At 39.8% G+C, this 9,715-nt stretch overlaps 1 long non-coding RNA gene across 1 annotated transcript in view; it reads left to right on the top strand.

Moving 5' to 3' along the window:
• The first annotated feature begins 121 nt into the window (after positions 1-121).
• Positions 122-9,715, top strand: part of LOC119617324 — a 13,150-nt gene continuing 3,556 nt past the window's right edge. Inside the window, exons 1-2 of the long non-coding RNA XR_005233557.1 lie at positions 122-1,964; positions 8,516-8,590. This is a non-coding gene — a long non-coding RNA (uncharacterized LOC119617324). The remainder of the gene's footprint in view (positions 1,965-8,515; positions 8,591-9,715) is intronic.

A 9,715-nucleotide genomic window follows, 5' to 3' on the forward strand; every position in this document is an offset into this window, starting at 1 on the left:
GCGTCTCTCTCTCATCCCCGGGGGCTGGAAGGTGTGAAGGCGTTCCTCTCAGCAGCCGCCGATGGTCCGCGCGCAGATCGCCGCGTCCCGCATCGCCGGGTGGGGGGGAGCAGGGGGCGGCTGCCGCTTCCCGATGTGACCAATGATCCAACAGGCGGACAAACTCTAAAAGCGCACGAGACGCCACTTAGTGACTTTCCAGCGAGGCGCTGTTAAAGGGATATTCCGGCCATTCCGAGAGGGCTTCTGTGGAAAAAGTTATCTGCACTTAGAGGAAAAACTGCATTTTCTGTGAAAACTCAGCCGGAATGACTTGCCAAAGAAGCTGAAGCTTACTTGTGAAAGCTAAAAGAAGCAGAGCTAAAGGGGTAAAAATGCTGCTGAGAGTAGGGAAAATTGCCATAAAACGCTAATAGTATCAAAATGCTATCTAAAAGTAGCAAAACACTAGCTCACAGGCTAGCTAAAAGTAGTAAAAGCTAGTGAAATGTAGCAAACTGTTGCCAAAAAGCTAATAGCTAACTGAGTGTTAAGAGTAGCAAAGCATTAGCTCAAAGAAAAAGGAACTAGCTGAAAGCTAAAAGTTGTTCAAAGATAGCCAAAATGTAAAAATACTAAAACACTAACTAAAAGTACCAAAACACAAGCTAAAACTTAAATGTGGGGTAAAACAGCTAGCTAAAAGTGTCAAAACACTAAATAAAAGATAAAAGTAACAAAAGACTAGCTAGAAGAAGTAGCAAAAAGCTAATAGTCATAAATGTTAACAAAGGGTAACAAAATATTAGCACAAAGGGTTAGCTAAAAGTAGTTAAAGAATTGCTAAAATGTAAAAACCACCAAAACAATTGCAAAAAGCTAAATGTGAGGGAAAATCTTAGCTAAATGGGGTTAAACAATGGCTAAAAGATAAAAATAGGAAAATGCTAGCATAAAGCTAAAACTAACAAAAAGTTAACTAAAATCAAAAAGTAGCAAAAGCTAAATGTTAAAATTGCTAGGTACAAAAAGATAAAGCAGCAATCTGCTAGTTAAAAGTAGCAAGTCTCACTGAAAGCTAAAACTAGTCAAATAATAGCTAAAAGTTAAATGTAGCAAAATGCTACCTAAAAGCTAAAAAACATAGTAAGAATACAAAACTAGAACGATTTTGCTGAAGTAGAACAAAAAGAGAACAATCTTTCTAAAGGAGTTAAAGAAATCTCAGTGAATTTCTTTGACAAATGTTTTTGTTAATAAAGTTAAATAATTTAAAAAACATAAAAGTGGCAAATGTTAAAAGTCATGGCACAAATCTCTTGAATGTTTTGACATTTGAGTAGTTAAAACAGCACAAAGTAAGCAGAAGTCTTTGTCAAAAACAAAGCATGGAAGAAGCCACAAATAATATAGAGAAACAGAATCATTAGTTTGAATCCTGATTCAGCATTCACACCATTTATGGCTGCTGTAAATGGTTCCAAGCCCTAGTTTGGAAAAAAATATTTTAATTCTGACTGGAATAATAAAGTTAAAATAAGATCAAAGTGGTCTTTGGTCCACTGGGTGGATTTTAGCGACACTCAGAAAGTGATCCCTGGATGTTCACCTACAACTGATTTACTTTTGGAGACAACTTGATTCAAGATGGCTGCCACTAACTCAGATTTAGCAAAAACAGAATTAACTTGAACTCAGACAACTTTACAGATGTTGTGGCGATGAACGATTTTTTTTTTGGTTTTTGTGTTACATGATTTTTATTTTTTTGTGGAATTCTGTTGCTATTTGCTAGCACACATAGCAGCAGCAGCTAGCTGTAGCACGCCTGGTACAGCTTGTGGCACTTCCAGCAGGAATATCGTACATTTGCTCTCAAATGTCTGTGTAATGCAAAACGGATGGGTGACAAAGAGCTTGTGAAACGAAGAATTAAAATCGATTTCTCCAAACGGAGGTCATTTGAAGATTTACATCTACAACAGGTAAGATATTTAGTGTTCATGACAATGTGCAGAACCCATTTCAAATTGGCGAGTTGTTTTTATTTTGTTTTATTTTTGGGAGGGAGGAGAGTTGTTGAAACACAAGCAGGGAAATCTTTTAAGGAACGTTCACTTCTTTACATTTAAAGCCTTCGGCCTTGTGGTAAAAATCAGTATTGACAGCGAGGACGGGGAGGCTATGAATCTCATTATCACAAGTAATCTCTCAAATAAATTGAGTTGAGTGGAATCAGATAGTATTCCAACTTGTTCCCTCGGATATTATTTTCAGTATGGGATCCTACACAGCGTGACGCTATCGTCCATGCATAATTTCTCATCTCTGTGACTCGGTTGGATCCGTGGCGCATCAGTTGGAGATGAAGAGCAGCAGCTGTCCGTGCTGCTGAAACCTTCAGACTTCACGTCCAACTTCCTCCTGCGTGTTTTCCCCTACAGTCAGCGGGGCTGAAACTGTAGCTAAAAGGAAAAAGAAAATGCACCCCTGAGATTTGATTTTGAAGCGATTTAACCGCACTGCGTGGGAGGCAACCACAGTATCTGCAGTTTGTTTTTTTTCTCTTCAGTGGCCAAATGGCCTTGGCTTTCGATGGAGATGGGAGCACAGGAATTGCATTACTGTTCAGAGTCACTGTTTTCTATTTCAAAATAAAATGCAGAAGGACAAGCCGCGTGAGTCATCCAGCCCACAGTCTAAAAGTGAATGTTTAGGTGTGAAGCCCGACACGGTTCGTATTATTAAAGCAGGCAGAGGAAAGGGAGGATCCATTAACTCCTGGAAAATGGGAAGAGACCGTCTCAGATTTCACAGAACTTCAACCTGAAACCACAATGTGTCTACTAAGATTTAAAAAAAGAAAAAGAAAGAAAAAGACGCAACCCGTTGCTGGAAATTGGCTACAAACCAAACAGTGGCTGAACAAAATACAAGTCAGGACAGGGATTTTACTTTTGTGAGAAACTACAAGAGCAAAATCCCCTCCAAATGCTTCCGTGATCAGACATTAGGAGATGGAAAATGTAAAGAAAGAGCATCAAAGTTTCTGAGAATAATAATACGTGTGCCTATCCAACCGACAGCTGAGCAGACATTTTAATCTGGACCAACAGAGGGATTGTTAAAACCGGCCGGGTAGAAAATTAGTTGCCATTAAACGAAACATAAGTAAAGACTAGTTTCTGGACATGTAAAACTCAACAAATAAAGATTAAGGGGGTGTAAAATAACTCCACTTTTTCAGGTGGGTGGGTAGATAAAAATCACCACTAATATTTTAATATTTACCCACCAGCACATAAATCAGCTGGCAGAATATAAGTCATACGGTGGCAACTAATTGCCAGTATTAAAGCAACATTCTTAGCATCACCAGTCTTCTTTTGCTTTGGGTTGCCTCGTCCTTACCCAGCATCCTCCTCTGTCACGCCAGCCCTCTGCATCTCCTCCTTCACCACATCCCTGAGCCTCCTCTGTGGTCGTCCCCATCTCCTCCTCCGTGGCAGATCCGTATTCAACGTCCCCCGTCCTTCCTCCGCACATGTCCAAACCGTCTCAGCCTTTACTCTAACTGCATCCATACATGTCCTCTTTGTCTCTAACATCCTTCTGTCCCTCCTCTGCACATGTCCAAACCGTCTCAGCCTTGTCCCTCTGACTTTGTCTCCATAGCCGCTCGTCATGCCTCCACCTCTCCAGGCTCTCTTCCACCTGCTCCCGACTCGCACTGCAGATCTCAGCGTCGTCTGCAAACATCACCTAATAATTAATATTTACCTAAATGGTTGTCATTTAGGTAAATATAGAAAGAACATTTGGAAACAGCCTCTTCCTTTTGAACTGATGGCTCATGGGAGTTTTAAACTACCTTTCTAACTTGTAGCAGCTAGCCATGCTGTAATGCTAACAGAAACAACAGCTTGAGATTTGGTTTCAGCTGTTATTTATTATTTATTCTATTTTCTTTAACAATTCTACAGCTAAGAATTTTGAAACTCCACTTATGTCGGCCCTTTTGCCAGTTGTAGTCATCTCTTTAAATGATCTTGGAGAAATGGAGTTGAAGTCAGACAAAACCGACGAGTTAACGGCGAGTCTGAACACAACTAAGACCAAAGTGGATTGCTGCCATTTTAACGCAGCTCTAATCTTCAAACAATTGTAGCAGTTAATGTGAGCACAATTTTATGAACCTTTGCATCTCCATTAGTTTTGCAGTGTATGGTTGTTTGCACATGTAAATATGCAGCTGCTGCTAGCTATAGCACCTTTACAGCAGTGTAAAGGGTTATAAAAATGGGCTTTGTATGAACATTCGAAGATTGTAGTTGTTTGAAGATGGTAAAATCAGCTCTGAAGGTGGGTCCGCTCAGTTGAGCCATTATTTATTAACTTTTATTTAACCAAGCAAGTCCCATTTAGATTACAGATCTTACTTTTAAGGGAGGCAGCCTAACATGCAGGTTTCTAGACTGTGTGAGGAAACCCCACACAGAAAGACCCCAGGCCCAACCCCGGGCTTGAACCCAGGACCTTCTTGCTGTGAGGTAATAGTACTAACCACTAATCCATTGTGCAGTTGTTGTCTTTTATTTATTACCACATCAGTACTGTCCGACTGGTCTTAGATGTGTTTGGTGGCCGTTTTGTCATCAGTTCTGTCAGACTTAAACCCTGTTTCTCCAAGCTGAGGTTGTTCAGATAACTATTGTCAATCATTCATAACTCTTCCATGGAGCCTCAGGTTGTCATATCCATAACCCAACATACAGAAAAAGTGGCGTGGGTGAGAGTTCATCCCCCTGACAGTCCGCCACTTCTCGTGCTAATGCGTTGTTAGATCTGCTGGCACGACATTGTTGTTGTTTCCACTTCATTTTTTTTTTTTTTTTTTTGCCTGAATGTGAAAAATTGGCAAAAACGTTTCATGGTTGGGGGCGCAGAGGGAAAACACCTCGGAGTAAAACTTCCCGCTTCCATTCATCACAATGAGCCACCTCAATGACTCCTGCGGTACGGCTGCCAGTAGGTCTGACTGCCGCTCTAATTAGGTCGTTACATCTTTGCACAGGTCTGCAGATCAGACGCTGTGAACGACGAGCCGTTGATATGATGATTGGCTGATTGATTAGTAGTCCAGCCAACTGACAGTGGGGACGGTGTGTGTATGTGTGTGTGTTGGCAGCTCTGGGACTGACTGATCTTGTCACCTTATTGACCTCATGTCAGCAAAAAACCCCAATCAAATCTGAGTCAGTGGCAAGAAATTTATATCTGGCTATCGACCTATATCTAATAAACCAGTGGACGAATTTCAGTAAAACTCTTTGAAAGTAATCATTAAACATCTACGACTGATTAACTTTTAGAGTCAACCCAATTCAAGATGGCCGCCTCAGCTAGCTGACCTTAGGATACACAAAAATGGTTTGACAGTTTGATAGATTTTGACCTAAAAAACCGATGTGGTTGTAGATGAATGTTACCCCAGCACATACTTTGAGCACTAAACATTGCACAATAGTTTGCCTTTTCAAAGCTTGACAATAACTTTCGGCGTAAAACCTGTCTGTTAGCAAAATATCCTATAAACCACTGGACAGATTTTAGTGAGACTCTCGGAAAGTAATCATTGAACGTACATCTATAACTGATTAACTTTTGGAGTCAAGATGGCTACAGCTAATCAACCTTAGCCAGCACAAGAATGGGTTTAACTAGAATTTGGTGTGGTAGTAGCTGAGCGTCATCCTGCAAAACATACTCTGAGCATGAACAGATCTCAATATTGTGAGATCTGCAAGATCTCACAATATTGAGATCATTCCTGACATCTTTCACAATGTTGACCAAAAAAGGCTGTAATGTCTCGACACTAGAAACACAGTGTCATTAAAAAAAATAGTTAGATCTGGATCATCTTCAAAATTTAATCAATGGTTTCTGGTGACAATTCTAATATTTCATCAAAATCTGTTTATTCATTTTTAAGTAATCCTGCTAACAGACAACCAAACACTACTGAGTAAAAAACCTCCTTGGCAGAGGTAAGAAGATAGTTTTAGTCTAAAACTCTGGTATTAAAGCCAGGGGGGAGCATGCATTCCTCCAAACAATGCTAGGCCCTTAATTTAAAACATCTTTTATCCCACAATGTGATCACTGTGAAGCCCTTTGAGCTGTAAATTAAGAGCTGCAGAGTCCAGCTTTAGTTAACTTGCATCAGGAGCATAAAGCTGTCGTCAGACTCCATGAGAAGTCTCTCGTTCATGTGGTCAGGTGATGAAAATTATGTCCTTTTGTTCTCGTAGCAGCTTCGTCCGCCACTTCTCGACACAAGGAACTGTTTCTCGCAGGGGTTTGCGCCGAGTGTTGTGTGCTTGGTCGGAAGTTGTTCATGCGGTGAGCTTTAATGGTGTCCTTCTGCTTCTGCTGTGAGAAAATACAGCCGTCTTTCCAACTGTTCCAGCAAAACTTAGAAACCTCTGAACATAAAAAAGACCTTAAAAGCTCATAAACACACCCACAACAACTTCCGACCAATCAGACAACACTTGGCCCAAACCCCTGAGAGAAGACAGTTCGGCCCGGGCCTTGTGTCAAGAAGTGACGGACGAAGCTGCGACGAGAACAAAATGACGCCATTTTCACGCACCCACGTGACTGAGAGCCGACTTTGTGACGACAGCTTTAAGAGGTCGTGCAGAACACATTTCTGCTCGGCATCTCCTCTGCAGGAGAGGCGCCAGCTCCCTGCGACCCGGAAAAGGTGAAGCAGGTAGAGAAAATGGACGGATGGATGGATCTCCTCTGCAGTTTTACAGCAGCGGTGACAGGTCAGCCCGTAAAATCCTGTTTAAGCCCATAAATATTAATGAGCCTCAAACAGGCTCCACTGTCCACGGCCCGGACTGGGAGGGGAATCTAACGGTGTTTATCCTGAAGAGGAGCTGACTCGGACATAAAGTCAGTAGGAAGAGGGAAGATGTGTCCAACCAGGACTCGGGATCAGACCGAGGAACCGAGGCTGACGCAGGACCTGGAGGAAAACAAAAACAAAAATCAAAAGACCAAAGGACCAAAAACTGTAAAGATGTTCTGTTCAGTGTTAGCTGTTTTTTTTTTCTATGGACAGTTAAAACGACTGCGTAATAAGACAGACTTTTAGAAAATCTGAAATTCATCTCTGAACATCTGCTTTCAGCATTGAAGGAGCTTTTTTAGGCTCTTGTGAAGAATTTGAATGTTCCAGCTTGCATCTAATGCTGTCATCAGACTTATTCACAGCCACTGCAGGTGGGTATTGTTAGTAAAAAAAAAAAAAAAAAGGATCTCAGTTAACTCCATATATTCATCACCCCAAACAGAAGGAAATCAGCAGCCATTATTAGATGACGAATACAGAAAAGAACAACAGCTAAAGAGCTTTTTTCAAGAAATCGAGATATTCTGCAGTTCAAGGAAGAACAGCAAGAAAATAAAAATTTGACTTATAATTATTTAACATAAACGTGACTATTTCTAGTCCAAAATGCAAATATGTGGGAGTCAAAATGAACAAGCTGTTAATATGTAATTATTGTGTTTCAGGTTGTATTGCTGCTCCCAAGTGACTAAAAAAAATATTAATAATTTAAAAGAAAAATCACAAAATGATTGTGTCTCGACATTGGTACTTTATGACTTAGATTTAGAAAGACACTATTCTTAAGAACCAAATTTACACATAAAAGAAATAAGTGGCAAGTTTTATTTATGGTAGTTATAGCCCCACAACTTAATTACTTCAATTAATTTAGTCATTTGTTTAATATTTGATCATATTTCAGCACGGAAGTTGGATTGTTGTCATTTATGTTGAAAAGTTTCAATAATAAAACAAACAAAACAACTGCTGAATGACAAAACAAGGTAAGTTAAAATGCAGAAAGCACCAAAACAATCAGATTTAATATCCCATCGTCATTAGGATGTCTTCAGTGTCGCTGTCAGCAGGAAGGGCATTTGTTGACAAGAAGAAACCACAAAAGCCTTGCTGCCATGGTCAAAAGTCGGTGTAATTTTAAATTCTTCTAGCAGTCATTGACTGAAGTAAAAATAGGCTTCAGAGCACGATTATCTACAATTTCATTTGGTTTCCATGGAGTTACTGAGAATCAAAAGAAGCTAAAATTTCTCAAAGAGGGGAAAAAGAAGTGAGTCAGGACGAGACGAGCCAACAGATTTATTATAATAAAACTGTTTCTGTTGGAGCTGTTTCCTCGCTCACTTTATTTTGGTATGCTTTTTAAAAAATATACAATACATACAGTCTTTTAACAAATAAATGTCCGTTAGACATCAATACTCAGGTTGGCGGGTCTGGAGACATCAGAAATGTGGTTAACATAAAAAAAATCCTGCAATCAGACCCAACTTTGTGGTTATGATGCTTTGATTTTTTTTTCTAGTTCGTATTTTGTTTCTAGCTGAGGTTATTTTTCAGGTTCCAGATAAAACTTTTGCTCCTCTTTTTTTTTTTTTATCGTTGCAGCACAGCGCCTGGATGATGAGGATGGTAATGATGATGATCGGCCCATTATGACGGCTCATTAGCGGGGAGGAAGAGGTAATGATGTAATGTAATGATGGTGAGCCACGTGCGAGGTTAAATCAATCTACGGGAAGGTCTCTGATTCAGAGTCACGCTTAAGGCGGACTAAAACTTCAGAAAAACTTAACAGTTTTCTTCACCAGTTGTGGTTTTGGTTTGAAGGCAGACATCATTTCTCCTTAGTGTCTCGGGACATTACTTCTGGAGGTGATGTGTTCTGGAAATCTAAACAGGAAAAACAGTGTAGATCTAAACAAATCTTAACACAACCATTATTTATAATTAAGGCTGCCAACTTACTTTAAAACACTCTTATTGCTATTTGTCAAGTTTCTTGTTTTGTTTCTGTCACAATTTCTGATTTTCAGTTCCCGTATGCAGCAAATGGGCAGTTCAGTCTTGAGATTAAATTTATTATTTATCAGATTTCAACAACTGAAGGAGGAAATTGGTTCATGACTGGGAACCCTTATCGTAATATTCACACCGAACAAAGAGAAAACGGAATTTGTCTTTGTGGTTTTATTACAAAAATAAAACTAAATCAAGAAAACAGAATCAACAATTAGGACGACACAACAAACTAACACTAAGAGCTTCGGGAATATCTTTGTGAGGGATGACTATTAAGTAATTACTTTGAATCAGGATTTATCAAGATAATACACAGCAACAAGTAATACTTTAATAATCTAAGGTGAAACAGAATGTTTGTATTTCAGGATGAATGTTTTTTTGGTTTCTTATATGCGCAATAATTTGGAATATTTTAAACTATTTTGGTAAAAAGTTCACTTTGGAGTTTGGTCAGAAGATGTCATTATCTCTGCCAGGCTGTCAGGTGAGTTGGATGAAACATCAGATTTAAATAGATTTATCAATTTTCATCAGTTAAAATAAAAAAGCCAGACCTAAAATGGCTTCTTTTATCTTTCTCATCACACAGAGTTATAGATCCCTCACCGGATCAGAAGCTGTGGAGGGTCAGTCGTCACTTCGTCATTAAGGAACTTAGAGGCAGCTCAGGCCTCAACAGAACCACGACAAGGAGGCAGGTTAAGGCCCAGAGCCCGCTGAAGGTCAGGGGTCAGGGGTCAGTCCAAGGTCGCCTGAGGAGTGATGATGTTTGAAGACTGTCGG

This window comes from Kryptolebias marmoratus, linkage group LG9, assembly GCF_001649575.2.
Source record: "Kryptolebias marmoratus isolate JLee-2015 linkage group LG9, ASM164957v2, whole genome shotgun sequence".
NCBI lineage: Eukaryota > Metazoa > Chordata > Actinopteri > Cyprinodontiformes > Rivulidae > Kryptolebias > Kryptolebias marmoratus.